Consider the following 17,476-nt stretch of genomic DNA (forward strand, 5'->3'; position numbering starts at 1 on the left):
TGGAATTATAGCAATATTGTATTTTTAATTATTATTTGAAAACTGCATGCTACATATTATATCACTGAAATTTAGAATAAACACAGGTACTTATATGTACACATCCTCTTTTTCCCCAAAGAGATAGCTTTTTTCAATCAATAATTATTAATTTTTAAAATTTTTATTTCTATTTTAATAATTTTGGGGGTACAGGTAGTTTTGATTACCTAGATAAGTTATCTAGTGATGATTTCTGAGATTCTGGTGCGCCCATCACCTGAGCAGTGAACATTGTACCCATATATAGTCCTTTATCCCTCACCCTCCTTCCAACATTTCCCCCCAAGTCCCCAAAGTCTATTATATCATTCTTGTGCCTTTGCATCCTTATAGCTTAGCTCACACTTACAAGTGAGAGCACACAATATTTGGTTTTCCATTTCTGGGTTACTTCACTTAAAAGAATGGCCTCCAGCTTCACCCAAATTGCTGAAAAGACATTATTCCTTTTTATGGCTGAGTAGTATTCCAAGGTGTATATATACCAAATTTTCTTTATCCACTCATTGGTTGATGGGCATTTAGGCTAGTTCCAAAAAGGGAATACTTTCATACTCCTGGTGGGAATATAAACTAGTATAACCAGTATGAAAAACAGCTTGGAGATTCCTTAAAGAATTAAAAGTAGGCCAACCAGGAAGTCAGCTTTTAAAAGTTTACCAGCATACCACAGATTACAGAACCTTAAACATAAATTTTTAAAGTTCCATATGTAGCTACCTGCTTAAGGCAGGCACATGAATGTCATCAGAGTGGTCAGAGAATGCAGTTGGATGGATTCTATTAGCTTAGAAATATGATCACCACCCCTTCCCCACCGACTTCCAAGCCAATGAGCAAGTATAGCTGCACAGTGTGGTCCTTCTATCTTTCTTTCAGTGTTTTTCCTTAAAAAAATCCCTGTTTTTTTTGTTTTTGTTTTTGTTTTTTTTTTGAAATTAACTTGATTAGGCTTACTGCAGTCTGTTGAACATGGATTTATAGACATAAATCTCAGAAAAAGGAGTCAGGATTCTGATTATTTCCTGCCTTAAGAGGATACTCTGCCGCGATTGCTTGAGACACTATACAGATATGGGAAGGGAGGAAATAGGGTGAATCCTTTCTAATTCTACCTAATAGCATCCAACCACTGAAATCTGGTGTATATTTTGGAGCAGAAGTGAAACCTGACCCCAACTGCTTTTAGTGTCGAAGATCCAAGCCCTTGCCTAACCCTAAATGTCCTACTCAATAAATTTCAATTTTGAAATGATTTCTCATGTGTCATGAAAAGATCCACTTTTCTTTAAGAAAACAGACTTAGACATTTGGGCAATTTTTAAAGGTTGTGCATAATTAACACATCACCAAATAACTAACTTAAATGAAAAGTTTTCTATTAAATTTAGCATGGATCATAGAATTATTTAGGGAAACATAGTCGTTTCTTTGATAAAAAGGTAAATACTATTTTTGGAAACCTCCAGAGGATTGGTATGCTGGTAGACCAAACATCTGGATGGTTTGCTTTTGATGATTGACAATATGCATACAGTTTAACAGTTAAATGTGATGTGACTTTTAACATTTAGCAATTACTTTTCACAGGCATAATTGTTTCCAGCCAAAGCAGAAATAAAACACTTTAATTATCTGTTCAATGGATAAGTCTTTCAAAGTATTTTCACATCTTTTATCTAGTTTGATTCTTAATGAAATCAATGAGACATATATGATCATAATCGTTATTATGTAAATTTTATAGGGGCAGAATCTGTGGCCAAAGAGGTTGTTACATGATTTATCTAAGGTTCTATAGAAAACTTATGGCAAACAGAGGCCAGGCATAGTGACTCATGCCTGTAATGCCAGCACTTGGAGAGGCGGAGGCGGAAGGATTGCCTGAGCCCAGGAGTTCAAGGCCAGCCTGGGTGACATAGAAAGACCCTATCTCTATAAGAGATTAAAATATTGACTGTGTATGATGGTGAGTACCTGTGGTCCCAGCTACTTGGGAGGCTGAGGTGAGAGGATTATTTGAGTCAGGAATTTGAGGCTGCAGTGAATTTGGAACTGCACTCCAGCCTGGGCAACAGAAAGAGACAGTGTTGAAAGAAAGAAAGAAAGAAAAGAAAGAAAGAAAGAAAAGAAAGACAGAAAGAAAGAAAGAAAGAAAGAAAGAAAGAAAGAAAGAAAGAAAGAAAGAAAGAAAGAAAGAAAGAAAGAAAGAAAAAGAAAGAAAGAAAGAAAAAGAAAGAAAGAAAGAAAAGAAAAGAAAAGAAAACAAAGAAAGGAGGGAGGAAGGGAAGGAAGGAAGGAGAGAAGGAAGGAAGGAAGAAGAAAGAAAGAGAGAGAGAGAAAGGAAGGAAGGAAGGAAGGAAGGAAGGAAGGAAGGAAGGAAGGAAGGAAGGAAGGAAGGAAGGGAAAAAAGAAACCTAGAACACAAATTCAAACAGTCCTAAAGCTAGGAATTCTACCACTTATCTTCCATTCTGATGGAATTATCTCTTGAGGTGGATGAATGCCACATATTAAAGCATTCAGAAGCTGCTTTATTAGTTGATACATATAAGGTGTCATAAATCATAAGGGAACTGAGGATGATGTTAAAAATGAATGTGAGCTTGAAGCACGAATGCCTGCAGATAGTGCTGAGTAATTTGCTTTCTAAAAACACTGACTGCTCCTTGACCAAATTGCCTCACACTAGGAGTTTACTGTTAAAGTAAAAAATATTTAGCCTTATAATTTACATATAAAATTGAAATGTACTTAATTGGAAGAAAATTGGGCCCACACAAGGATAAACAAAATTTCCCATTTTTAGTGATTAAAAAACACATACATTGAGTTTCTATAAACAAACAGATGCACTATATACTGGAAGCTTATTGAACGCATACTGTATACTTCAGTAATGTACTTGTATATTATTAAGTAGCAAGTATAGAATATATCTAAAGAATATTTTTTCTTCCAAACACTTTTTTAAACTTGTATTTTAAGTTCAGGGGTACATGTGCAGGATGTGCAGGTTTGTTACATAGAGAAATGTGTGTCATGGGGGTTTGTTGTACAATTATTTCATCACCCAGGTATTAAGCTCACTACCCACTAGTTGTTTTTACTGATCCTCTCCCTCCTTCTACCCTCCACCCGCCAATGGCTCCACTGTGTTGTTACCCACTATGTGTACACGGGTCTCATCATTTAGCTCCCACTTGTAAGTGAGAACATGACATATTTGGTTTTCTGTTCCTGCATTAGTTTGCTAAGGATAATGGCCTCCAGCTCCATCCATGTCCCTGCAAAGGACATGATATTGTTCTTTTTTATGGCTGCATAGTATTCCCTGGTATATATGTACCAAATTTCATTTATCCATTTTATCATTGATGAACATTTATGTTGGATCCATCTCTTTGCTCTTGTGAATAGTGCTGCAATGAATGTACACATGCATGCATCTTTATAACAGAATGATATACATTCCTTTGGGTACATACCTAGTAATGGGATTGCTGGGTCAAATGGTATTTCTGTCTTTAGGTCTTTGAGGAATTGCTGCACTGCCTTCCACAATGGCTGAACTAATTTACACTCCCACCAACAGAGTATAAATGTTCCTTTTTCACCACAACTTTGCCAGAATCTGTGATTTTTTGACTTTTTGATAGTAGCCATTCTGACTAGTGTGAGATGGTATTTCACTGTGGTTTTGATTTGCATTTCTCTAATGATCAGTGATATTGAGTTTTTTTTCCTATGATTGTTGGCCTCATCTATATCTTCCCTTGAGAGGCGTCTATTCATGTCTTTTGCCTACTTTTTAATGGACTTGTTTTTTTCTTGTAAATTTGCTTAAGTTCCTTATAGATGCTGGCCATTAGACCTTTGTCCAATGCATGGTTTGTAAAAATCTTCTCCCATTCTGTAGGCTGTCTGTTTACTCTGTTGATAGTTTCTTTTGCTGTGCAGAAGCTCTTTAGTTTAATTAGATCCCATTTGTCTATTTTTGCTTTTGTTGCAATTGCTTTTGACTGAAATCTTTTCCTGTGCCTATATCCAGAATGGTAGTGCATAGATTGTCTTCTAGGGCTTTTATAGTTTTGGGTTTTACATTTAAGTCTTTAATCCATATTGAGTTAAATTTTGTATATGGCATAAGGAAGAGGCCCACTTTCAATTTTCTGCATATGGCTAGCCAGTTATCCCAGCACTGGTTATCCCAGCAACATTTATTGAATAGGCAAACCTTTCTCCAATGCCTGTTTTTGTCATGTTTGTCAAAGATGAGATAATTGTAAGTGTGTGGTCTTATTTCTGAGTTCTCCATTCTGTTCCATTGCTCTATGTGTCTGTTCTTATACCAATACCATGCTGTTTCAGTTTATGTAACCCTGTAGTATACTTTGAAGTTGGGTAGCATGATGCCTCCAGCTTTGCATTAGAGAAATGCAAATCAAAACCACAATGAGATACCATTTCACACCAGTCAGAATGGCTACTATTAAAAAGTCAAAAAAATAACAGATTCTGGCATGGTTATTGAGAAAAAGGAACACTTATACTCTGTTGGTGGAAGTATAAATTAGTTCAGGCATTGTGAAAGACAGTGTGGCAATTCAACAAAGACCTAAAATATCATTAGATCCCCCAATCTCATTATTAGGTATGTACCCAAAGGAATCTAAGTCATTCTATTATAAAGATGCATGCATGTGTATGTTCATTGCAACACTATTCACAATAGCAGAGATGGAACCAACATATATGTTCATCCATGATATAATGGATAAACAAAATGTGGTACATATACACCATGGAATACTATGCAGCCATGAAAAAGAACAAGATCCTGTCCTTTGCAGGGTTATGGACAGAGCTGGAAGCCATTATCCTTAGCAAACTAACACAGGAAGAGAAAACCAAATACAGCATGTTCTCACTTATAAGTGGGAGTTAAATGATGAGACACATGTACACATAGAGGGGAACAACACACACTGGGGTCCAATGGAGGGTGGAGGGTGGAAGGAGGGAGAGGATCAGTGAAAACAACTAATGGTAGTGGGCTTAGTACCTGAGTGATGAAATAATCTGTACAACAAACCCCCATGACACAAGTTTACTTACGTAATAAGCTTGCACATCCTGCACATGTGCCCCTGAACTTAAAAGTTAAAAAAATAGAATATATTTACCATGGAATACTACTCACTCATAAAAAATGAAATGATGTTTTTGCAGCAACATGGTTGGAACTGGAGGACACTGTCTTAAGTGAAATAATTCAGAAACAAAAAGCCAAATACCTCATTTTCTCACTTATAAGTGGGAGCTGAATAATGTGTACACATGGGCATACAGTATGGAATGATAGACACTGGAGACTCAGAAGGGTGAGGGGTGTGACAGGGGTAGGTAATCAGAAATTACTTAATGGCCACAATGTACATTCTGGTGATGAATACAATAAGATCCCAGACTTCATCATTAAAAAAAAAAAAAAAAAAAAAAAAAAAAGAGGAAAGATGTTAGGTTTCTTACACAGTCCCAGCATTGTGTTGGGATTTCAGCTCAATGGATCCTAGCACATAGGAATCTCTGTAAGCTCTCATAGTATTAACAACTTGCCAAGAGAAAAATAGATACAAAGTGCTCTAGAGGTCATGTCACGTTTTTAAAATGTGGTTATTATCCTGGTCTAGAAACAAATTGAAAAGGAAATATGTACCCTTAATAATTAGACTAGATGAAAAGACTAATCCAACCAAGCCTTAGACATCACAGAAACCAAGGGATATGTCAGATACATGTGCATATGTGTTTGTGCACACGTGTACATGCATGTGTGTGCTTTTTTGGAGTACTCATTTGGAACAGGGAATGATCATGACACATCCAAAGAAAAGTCTGGGAAGCCAGCTGCCCTAGAATGTCAGTGAGTGAGGATGCTGGATAAGGTCAATGCAGAGTTCAGTCACCCCTGAGGAGACCTAAGAAGAGCACGGATGTTGGCACAGGGCTATGGGAAGGGAGGTGGCAGCACGGATGTTGGCACAGGGCTATGGGAAGGGAGGTGGCAGCACGTGGAAGATTTCACTGATCAAACCAGTTTGCTGTGGATGGCGACAAATGAAGATGCAATGAAGAACTGATGAAGAGTTTGCCGATTAAAGTAGCATTGCAAGGTAGAGGAGGGAACAAAATTAGAACCAAGAAAGGACCTTCATTAAGGAAGTCATGTAGTAGTATACTTTTTGGAAAAGGAAGAAATTAAAATGTGGCCATTTAAAAAGGAAGACAAATATTTTGAGCTTTTACAGAAGTCAAGTTTGAAAGAAACACACAAAAAAAATGTGGATATTTATTGGAGGTGATGGATACCCCAATTACCCTGATTTGATCACTGCATGTTGTATACATGGATCAAAATATCACACAGACCCCCAAAATATGTAAAGTTATGATATATTAATTAAAAAGTAGAAGAAAGTTTAAAAAGAAGACCACTGTATGAAAGACATGGTTTAGAAGATAATTTTGCGGGGCCGAGATTCAGAAAGTCAATACCAAACGAGAAATATCTATGAATAAGAATGCTAGAGAGGACTTTACCTGCTGTGATACACTCAAATGGAGAACAGACGAAAAGTATGGAACAAATGCTGTGTTTTAAGGGAGGTATTCCAAGGTGAACATTTAGAATCTTGTGCCAGATGATATCCCTCAATTGCACTTTCTTCCTGGAGTTTTCTTTAGAATGAGGGTTTGAGAAAAAAGGAAAAGGGTGTCCACAGGCCCATCACCTCACCACTTAGCACATAGCACATACCTTGCCCTCAGCTAGACACCAGAAAAATGAAAGAAAGAAAGAATGAACCAATGCATCATGAGAGAATGGGAGAAGAGGACTGCACACAACATCTTGCTAACTTCGTCCACCCCCAAACCCACCACCATCTAGTAACAACCCTAAATTGGCAGAATGTTTCATTCTGAAATCACATTAACCTATATTGCAGCATCTCCATCTACAAAGGATAGGAGGCAAGAAGAGAGAAACCTGCAAAAAGAAGAGAGAGTCCCCCTACCCATCATGGAGATTTTTTCAAAAATTTAAAAACCCAACACGCTGTTATCTCGGGTATAATAATGGCCCCAGGATACAAGAAAACAGTGAGAAATCAGAGGAAAGGGAACATAACGAGGTTTTCATGGACATCTGGGAAGAAGCTGAGAGGAAGAGTCAAGTCTTGAAAATTCAGTACCGATGGATTAAATTAGCAGAGGCATTTAGGAGAAAAAGGCAAAACTTTTCAAATACTGTGAAGAGAGCCCCTGACTGCCAGGTTGAGCGTGGTCTAGGTTCACTCCCTCTCCCTCTGCGGATGCACCACGCCGATTCCAGAGAGAGTCAGACTTCCTTCTTGCAAATGCATCTTCAATCACAAAAAAACAAAGCAAAGCTAAATAAAGGGCTTTGTGAAAAAATAATTTTACTCTGTCCTCAATAAAAACAAGAAAAAAAATACTGTGATAACACGCAAAACGTAAATAGAGTCGCTTTTCCAGGTTGCAGATCTCTGACCTTAAGACAAGCTCCAGGCCAAAGGACTGGCAAGTCTTTATGTATCATGCCCGCTTCCCTTTCGGCTCCTGCATTTCCAGGTAGGAAACTACATGTTATTACCGATTTCCTAATCTTTCCTCCTCAATTCCTGATACCCTGCATTTTTAAAAATCCTGCTTGTGAACCGTCGGCAAGGCCCTTCCCTATAAGCTTCCAGGAAAACCTCTGACCTCCGTGGATGCTTTCCACCAGGAGCCCACTTAGCAGGTGACAGGGAAGGTGAACCCACTTCTTCAGCCCCACAGGCCTCTGTGCCCACAGAGCAGGGTGGGAGGAGAGCGCCTTCAGGACCAAGGACTTCTTTCCTTTCTTTGCCTTTGCATTTCCTCTGCATTCCTCGTGCATCAGAAGGGCTGTGACTGGTGTACTGTAGGCAGGCACAGTAGGAGATCCCTGAATCCTGGTGTGGATCTGACTCAGAGACAGGCAAAATCTAGGACCTTGTACGCCCTCGTGTGGCCATGATGTTGACAGCAGCAAAGCCCAGGTCTGAATGGCTTTGTGCTGGTCCAGTCCTATGTGAGCACGTGACCGTGGCAGAGAGGAGAAATCCAGCTTCACAGACAGCTTCCACTGGACCTGTCCCCGAACAACAACCTGCCCACAGCCTCTACCCTCAGCCACTATGCATGCCTTTCAGGTCACCTTAACAAAAGCTGAGCTTCTTGGGCTGAAAACTGCATCTCTGGCCAAACCTCATTCATTTAGTTCAGCACAACCAACTCCTCCCTTGTTACCTGTTGAATGAAGAAATAATCAATCTCTGTCTTCCACCCAAATATCTTGGTTCTACTTTTTATTTGGAACTGAATTTGAAATTAAGGGTTTGCAAGGATTCTCTTCCTTATTCATGGCTGATTTGGCCAGTTTTCAGCCTAAGAAGAATCTTGGAAGGATAAAACATCCATGCTCTGGAAACAGTGTCTCTGGGGCACTGTTAACATGCCTCATGCACACGCATATTCCAAGTTGAGTGCCACCAAATGACCCCAGAGAGCTTCCACAGAGATGCACAGAGCTGTCACCTGGAGTCTGTGCAGGGTATGGTTGACCACAGGTTTATTATCTCTACTCAGGAGTGCAAAAGGAAAAGGCCTAATGCTAAGGAAATTCTGGCTTATTGTCCATTGGTATGAAAAGAAAGGGTAAAGGGGAATTAGAGGAATCAGGGGTCCAGGTTAAAGCTTTTGGGGGCAGATCACCGGCTCTAGACTGACATATCTCACAGTCTTTGAGCAGAAACAGACCTCCTGCCCAGACTAGCAGGCCAGGCAGGTAACCTCAGTCCAGCTGGCCAGAAAGATGCCTGCTCAGGCCTATCAGATGGATTTCCAGGTAAGGGATTTTCAGGAGTTTAGGGGTAAAATCTCTGAGTTTCATTACTAGGGAAATAACCGGCAAGATGACAACATCATCTGTTCCTCTGAAGTATCGCAATTAGTCCAACCACAGTGTCTCCTATCCTAGAGTTCACTCAACCTTTTCTATCCCCTTTTACTCAAAGAAAAAGCTACCTTCTCATTACCTTCTGATATGGTTTAGATATTTGTCCTGCCCAAATCTCTTATTGAAATGTAATCCCCAATGTTGGAGGTGAGGCCTGGTGGGAGGTGTTTGGGTCATGGAAGTCGATCCCTCATGGCTTGGTGCTGTCTGTGATAATGAGTGAGTTCTCCTGAGATATGGCTAATAGTGTGGGGCACCTCCCCTCCACCCTCTCTTGCTCCCTCTCTTATCATATGAGATGCCTGTTCCTCCTTCACCTTCCATCATGATTGTAAGCTTCCTGAGGCCTCCCCAGAAGCCAAGTAGATGCTAGCACCATGCTTCCTGTACAGTCTGAAGAACCATTAGCCAATTAAAACTCTTTTCTTTATGAATTACCCAGTCTCAGTTATTTCTCTACAGCAACACAAAGAATGGCCTAGCACACCTTCTACATAATCCCCCTCCCTTCTCCTTAACCTCAGCCTGAAGCCACAGATGCAGGATGGCTTGTTCCTTTGCTTTTTCCTTGATGGTTCTGCTTGCAACTGCAGGCTTGCCTCATTTCCCATATTTAGATAAATCTCTTGGATCATGACTACCCTGCCTACTGTCATTTTTGAGGATTTGAATTCTAGGCACAAGTTCTTTGTCTTATAAACATTTTTCAAATATTCCAGATATGTCACATATATGTACGTACATAGAGCATTTCCTCCCAGGCTGGGGCTTGCCTTTTCACTTTCTTAATGTCATGTTTTCAAGGTTAAAAATGTTCAATTTTGGTGAAATCCAATTTATCTTTTCTCTTTTGTGCTTTATATTTGCTCAGTACTCACACACCTTTTTTTCCTCTTGGTTGATAAGAATTTCTTTTATGTTTTCTTTCATAACTGACATTCTTTTAGATTTCATATTTGGTTATATGATGTATTTCAAACTACATTTCATATATGGTGTCAGGTAAGGTCCAATGCTCATTTATTCCATATATATGGTGAGTTGGTCTAGCGTCATTTACTGGAAAATAATGTATCCTGTTTTTATTGCATTGCCTTGATACATTGGTAAAATAAAAAAGTCATTAAGCATATATGTGAGAATCAATTCGTGGCCTCTCTATTCTGTTCTATTGATTTGTATATTGATCCTGCAACTTGCTAAACTAACTTATTCTAGTAGCTTTTATGTAGGTTCTGAATTTTGACATTGCTTTTTCTTGATATACCTTGTCTACCGGATTGTAAATCCAGGACTCTCCATTGACTTGTCACATTATTTAGACACTGATGACTGTTCCTAATCACATTGTGCAGCCAGCTCAGTTATCAACAACCCAGACTGGATCTGGACTCTACACGTGTGTTCTGTTCTGTATCCTGAAGCTCTCCCCTAATCCTGCCATGTGATGGCCCTCTGGTCCATACTCAATTGCTTCCTCCTTGCACCAGGTTGTTGACCTGAATGTCATTCTCTCTTCTTCATCCTCCAAGTCAGAGGCATCATCTATATTTGCTTAGACAACAGTTTTAGCACAGAAATTCAATTTAGCAAATGAATATTTCAGCGTTTACCCCGGAGGGGGCTATCTCTATGTGGTGGTGCAGGGAGAATCCCTTGTCCTTTGGTAACTGAGCGTTTAAAAGAGTAATACTTTTTTAACTTTAATATTATTTATTCATTCATTTGATTACTTAGGGTACTATTCCTTCCCCAGTGGGTTAAAGAGAGATACAGAAGAAATATTCAATTTGAAGAAGATGGACTTGTGTCTGGGAATTTTACAGCTCAGCTACTCTGAGGACATCTTTTTGACACAGTAGACATAGACTTCATACTACAAAAGAACATTCACCAAAACAGATGTAATAATCTTAGCTAAAATGGAAGGTCCTGGGTTGAATGCAGAGACATGAAAAACTGAATACTAAATTACTTTTTTAAAGGAAAGAAAAATCCAGACAGTATTGAATAGTAAAGTCCTCTCTAAGCATGTGAGCACAGGAAGATAAAAACTTTGGCTGAGGCCGGGTGCACTGGCTCATGCCTGTAATCCCAGCACTTTGGGAGGCTGAAACAGGCAGACCACCTGAGGTCAGAAGTTCTAGATCAGTCTGGCCAACATGGTGAAACCCTGTTTATACTAAAAATACAAAAATTAACTGGATGTGGTGGTGGGTGCCTGTAATCCCAGCTACTCAGGAGGCTAAGGCAGGAGAATCACTTGAACCTGGAAGGCAGAGTTTGCAGTGAGCTAAGACCACAGCACTGCACTCCAGCCTGGGCATCAGTTGAGCAAGACTCCATCTCAGAAAAAAAAATTTAAAAATGTTTGGTTAAATGCTGGGAAATGAACTTTCTCATGGCCTGCTGGGCAACTATCACCAGCTAGAGATTGTTAGTGGTTGTGTTTTCTCTGTGTTTGTTTAGTTTCCCCTATGACCCTAGACCAGGACAACAGGCATCTACTAACTATAGGCTCCGATTACAAAGAACAGAGATAATTCTTTATTTCCCTGCTAATTACTCTAAAAACGCACGTTGAAAGAAAGAGTACCACCTCCTGTATCCATCAGCAAATAGGACCGTGCCTACCACCATCCTTCACTACCCAGGCCCCGCTGCCTCAAAATTCTCCATTGTTGTCATGACCAGCAGGGGCAATGGCACCTTCCAGAGTTAGCCTCTGTGCAAAGAAAGCAGAACTGGGCAGAGAGGCACCTGGCAAACTGGAAAGCATTGGCAGGGATGTGTGACTCACTGGGTACCTTCCAAATAGCATGTGGTTGGTTACCATATTTCAAGTGCTTTCACATTTTAACATATATGAAATTGGGATACTGCTTGTAGTATATATGTATGTATATTTTTTTGCACCTATACGTATTCATATACACATAGAAACACACACACTTTATAAGGTACTATTCCCCTTTTTCATCTCAAAAGGTGTGATGAAATAGATGCTGTCTATTCCATGTCTATTCCAGCATGCTATCTGTGAATGGAGGAACTGTACTCATTACCATGGCTGTTCCAATATGTTAATAATACTAACTGAATGAGTCTGTATTTTTAGGTGTTGGTAGCTTGCTTTTCTGCATTAGGAAAGCTTGCGGCTTTCTTCTCTTTTATTAGACAATTGTGACACCTGCTGTCAGAAACAAAGAACTTACCCTCTTCTCAAAAGCAGGCCTTTTCTATGGAAAAGAAACACTGCTAGGACATGAAAACTTCTGGGGGAAGATGAGCAAATAAGTTATTTTTTTTTTCTGACTATTTAAAGTCTAGTACTAAGCAGCCTGTTTAAAGTCCAGTATTAAACAGGAAGCATTTTTCATTGAAACATTCTAAACAGCCCCAAACCTGTCTCTCTACCTCCCCGTCCCTGGCTTTTTCCCTGAGGATGTGGTGGTGAGCCATTGAGAGACCAATAGTTGGACTAATATTTGCAGGCATCTATCCAACCTTTGGGCAGGTAGATAGCACTCTTTTCTAGTTTCTAGCTACCTACATATGTTTGCCTCTCATTTTTTTGGAAATATGACTTTATTAAGGTATAATTTATACACAATAAAATGCAGTTCCTTTAAGGGCATACTTCAATGAATTTTAACAAATGTAACAGCTTCTGCAATCACAATATAAAACATTTCCATTACCCATTCCTTTATGGCCCTTCCTTGTCAGTCCCAACTTCACCCGGGGTCCCAGGCAATCACTGATCGGCTATCACTATAAATTAAGTTTGTCTTTTCTAGTGTCAAGCAAAAGGAATCATCCAGAATGCATGTTTTGTGTCCAGCATCTTTCACTCAGTGTAATGTTTAACAGGTTCATTTATTGTTCCAGTTACTATTGCTGCATAACTAGTCACCTCAAACTCAGTGGCAGGGAACAATCATTTGAGCATGCTCATTGATCCCTGTAGGTCAGACTTTCATCAGGCCACAATAGGGACAGCTCAATGATACATAGGGCCTCAGCTGGGAATACAGGCAGACTAAGGGCGAGTAAATGCTTGGGGGCCAGAGTAATGGGGGTGATTTCACTCATGTGCCTAAGGACTGATGCTGATTACTGGTAGAGACCTCAAAGGCATGCCTGGGCTGGAACACTTTTATGTGGTCTTCTCACAGCTTCATGGTCTCAGAATAGCAAGACTCATTACCTGGTAGATCAGGATTCCAGGCAGAAGCCATTTGGCCTTTTCTGACATAGACATGGAGGTTACGTAGCTTTGGTTGTGTTATGTTGCTTTTAAGTACATGATCATGGACAGTGTAGATTTAAGGGAAGGCCCAAAAAATTTGACAAAGGACCTGTGGATATATATTAAAACTGCCACCGTATTTAATTGCAAGGGAATCATTTTTAAAAATCATTTTTAATGATGTTTTAAGAAATCATTTTTTAACTGTTCAAGGGTAGTTAGGCAGTTTCCAGTTTTTGGCTATTACAAATGTAACTGTAATGAACATTTATGTACAAGTCTTTGTGTGGGCATATATTTTCATTTCTCAGAGTAAATACCAAGAGTAAAATTTCTAGACCATATGGCAATATATATTTAACTTTATAAGAAACTGACAAAATGTTTTCTAGAATGATGTCACTTTACATCCCCGACAGCCATATGTGAGAATTCAAGTTACTTTACATTTTCAACAACAGTAGTATTGTCAGTTTTTTCAAATTTTAGTCACTCAGTTGTATACATAATGTTATCTCATTGTAATTTTAACTTTCATTTCCTTAATGACTTACATCATTGAGCACAGTTTTCAATGCTGATTGGCACAAATGTGTTGCAATCATTTGCATGTCTTTAATGAGTTCTTTGTCCTATTATTGAATGATTGCAGTTCTTTATATATTCCGGATATATTAGATATCCACACTACAGAAATATCATTCCCAGGCTATTGTTTTTCCCTGTTCATTTTCTTAATGTTATGTTTCCAAGAAGTTTTTGATGAAGTCCAAATAATTTTTTTCTGTTGTGTCTTAGTTTCTCTGTGCTAAGAAATCTTTGCTTCTCTTTGGTTGCTAAGATTTTCTCCTATATTTTCTTCCAGAATTGTATTGTTTTAGTTCTTACCTTAGATTTCTGAGGCATTTCCAGTTAATTTTTATGCATGATATTAGATATGGTTTAATGTTCACATTTCAATACATATAACCAGTAGTTCTGGCACCATTAGTTGAAAAAAGTATCCTTCCCTCATTGAATTAATTGCCTTTGTACATTTGCAAAAGTAATTAGCGAGCATAGACATGAGAGTCCATTTCTGTCCTCCTTATTCTGTTCCATTGATCTGTATGTCAGCGCTTTGGATGCTTTGGCTTTGCTGAACTAATTTATTAGTTTCAATTGCATTTTTTAGACTCTTTAGGATTTTCTACATACAATATCATGTTGTCTGCAAATAAAGAGATTTTTACTTCCTTCTTTCTATTGAATACACATTTTATTATTTTACTTATTGTATCACAATGTTAGGTACTCTAGAAAAATATTTAGTAGAATTGTTGAGAATGAATATCCTTGTCTTGTATTTGATCTTGTGGGGGAAACATTCACTCACTCACTCACTCACTATAAAGCAAGCTTTCTCAATCCATACGGATGACGTTGACATATGGAGCTAGATAATTCTTCATTGTGCAGGCGGCTGTCTTGTGTATTATACGATATTTTGCAGCACTTCAGGCTTCTACTCACTAAACACAAGGGGAACGTCATCCCCCACCCTAACTGTGACAAGCAAACCTGTCTCCAAACATTTTCAAAAGTTCTCTAGGGGCAAAAATCACTACCAGCTGAGCAACATTGCTATGAAGTGTGATTTTAACTGTAGGTTTTATGGAGATGCACCTTATTAGGTTAAGAAATTTCTCCTCCATTTCTAGTTTGCTGAGAACTTTTATAACCAATGGGTGTAGAGCTTTATCAAATGATTTAAATTGTTATAGTAAGTCATTTGATTTTGAAGCGGGATTGCTGTCTGGGGTAAATATCCAAAATTCATCGTCTCACACCAGGGAAATCAAGGATGTGGACACACAAGAAGTGAGTTTAAGAGCAGAGGTTTAGTAGGCGAAAGAAAGAGAAGAGCTCTCTCTTTTACAGAGAGAAAGGGGTTCTTGAGCGGGTCTTCTGGTTCTGTGGTGAAATGCATGGGGTTTTATAGATGGGCTTGAGGAGGCAGTGTCTGATTTGCATAGAGCCCAAAAGATTGGTTGAGCCAGGGGTGCCATTCACATAGTGCGAAGAAGCTGACCATCCTACCCTAATCTTTTATTATAAAGATGGGGTCTCTACATGGCCATTACTATGTTGCCTGCCTCTTTTTTTTTGTTTTTTGGCGGAGTCTCTCCTTTGGCCTAGGCTGGAGTGTGGTGGTGTGATCTTGGTTCACTGCAACCTCAGCCTCCCAGATTGAATTGATTCTCCTGCCTCAGCCTCCCTGGTAGCTGGGATTACAGGCGCTTGCCACTACGCCCAGCCAATTTTTGTATTTTTAGTAGAGACCGGGTATCACCACATAGGCCAGGCTGGTCTCGAACTCCTGACCTCAGATGATCCACCTGCCTGAGCCTCCCAAAGTGCTGGGATTACAGGCGTCAGCCACCGTGCCCAGCCTTCCTGTCTTTTTACTGTACACGTGGCAACAAAGAAAACAGAAGAGGGAACCTCCATTTTGAACATGCCTGCCCCCAGGTAGCCTTTTCCTATTGGCACAGTTGCCGGCAGTCACGTGTACAAGCTTCCAACTTGCTTATTTTTGTCTGCAGCTCAATTTTACAGGCTGCTCTTTGTTAGAAAAGAAATTATTTGGAGGAGAAGATGCGGTTTGGTTTTTGGCCTCAGAAATAACACCACACATCTACAAGCATCTGATCTTTGACAAACCTGATAAAAACAAGAAATGGGGAAAGGATTCCCTATTTTATAAATGGTGTTGGGAAAACTGGCTAGCCGTATGCAGAAAGCTGAAACAGGATCCCTTTCTTACACCTTACTCAAAAATTAACTCAAGATGGATTAAAGACTTAAACTTAAGACTTAAAACCATAAAAACCCTAGAAGATAACCTAGGCAATACCATTCAGGACATAGGCAAGGGCAAAGACTTCCTGACTGAAACACCAAAAGCAATGGCAACAGAAGCCAGCGTTGACAAATGGGATCTAATTAAACAAAAGAGCTTCTGCACAGCAAAAGAAACTATCATCAGAGTGAACAGGAAACCTACAGAATGAGAGAACATTTTTGCAATCTATCCATCTGACAAAAGGCTAATATCCAAAATCTACAAAGAACTTAAACACATTTACAAGAAAAAAACAACACCATCAAAAAGTGGGCGAAGGACGTAAACAGACACTTCTCAAAAGAAGACATTTATGCAGCCAACAAACATATGAAAAAAAGTTCATCATCACTGGTCATTAGAGAAATGCAAATCAAAACCACAATGAGATACCATCTCACGTCAGTTAGAATGGCTGTCATTAAAAGTCAGGAAACAACAGATGCTGGAGAGGATGTAGAAAAATAGGAATGCTTTTACACTGTTGGTGGGAGTGTAAATTAGTTCAACCATTGTGGAAGACATTGTGGCGATTCCTCAAGGATCTAGAACCAGAAATACCATTTGACCCAGCAGTCCCATTACTAGGTATATACCCAAAGGATTATAAATCATTCTACTATAAAGACACATGCACACATATGTTTACTGCGGCACTGTTCACAATAGCAAAGACTTGGAACCAACCCAAATGCCCATGAGTGATAGACTGGATAAAGAAAATGTGGCACATATACACCATGGAATACTATGCAGCCATAAAAAGAATGAGTTTATATTCTTTACAGGGACATGCATGAAGCTAGAAACTATCATTCTCAGCATCGTACACCAGGGCCTGTGGCAGGCTGTGGGCCTGGGGGAATGATAACATTAAGAGAAATACCTAATGTAGATGACAGGTTGATGGGTGCAGCAAACCACCATGGCACGTGTATACCTATGAAACAAACCTGCATGTTCTGTACATGTACCCCAGAACTTAAAGTATAATAAAAGAAGATATTATTTGAGGGCTGCTTTTTATTAAAAGGAAAACCTTACCAAGAATTCTGACCCTTCCTATCTGCCTAAATAATATTTCTAGCTCCTGTATCAGTTTCTCTTTCATAATGATGAAACGTAGGGGTTGATTTTTGAATGTTATCCCAAACTTGTATTACTAGGATAAACTCCACCTGATCATGTTATATTATTCGTTCATATATTGCTATTTTTCATTTATTTATATGTT

Source organism: Rhinopithecus roxellana, chromosome 9 (assembly GCF_007565055.1).
Source record: "Rhinopithecus roxellana isolate Shanxi Qingling chromosome 9, ASM756505v1, whole genome shotgun sequence".
Classification (NCBI taxonomy): Eukaryota; Metazoa; Chordata; class Mammalia; order Primates; family Cercopithecidae; genus Rhinopithecus; species Rhinopithecus roxellana.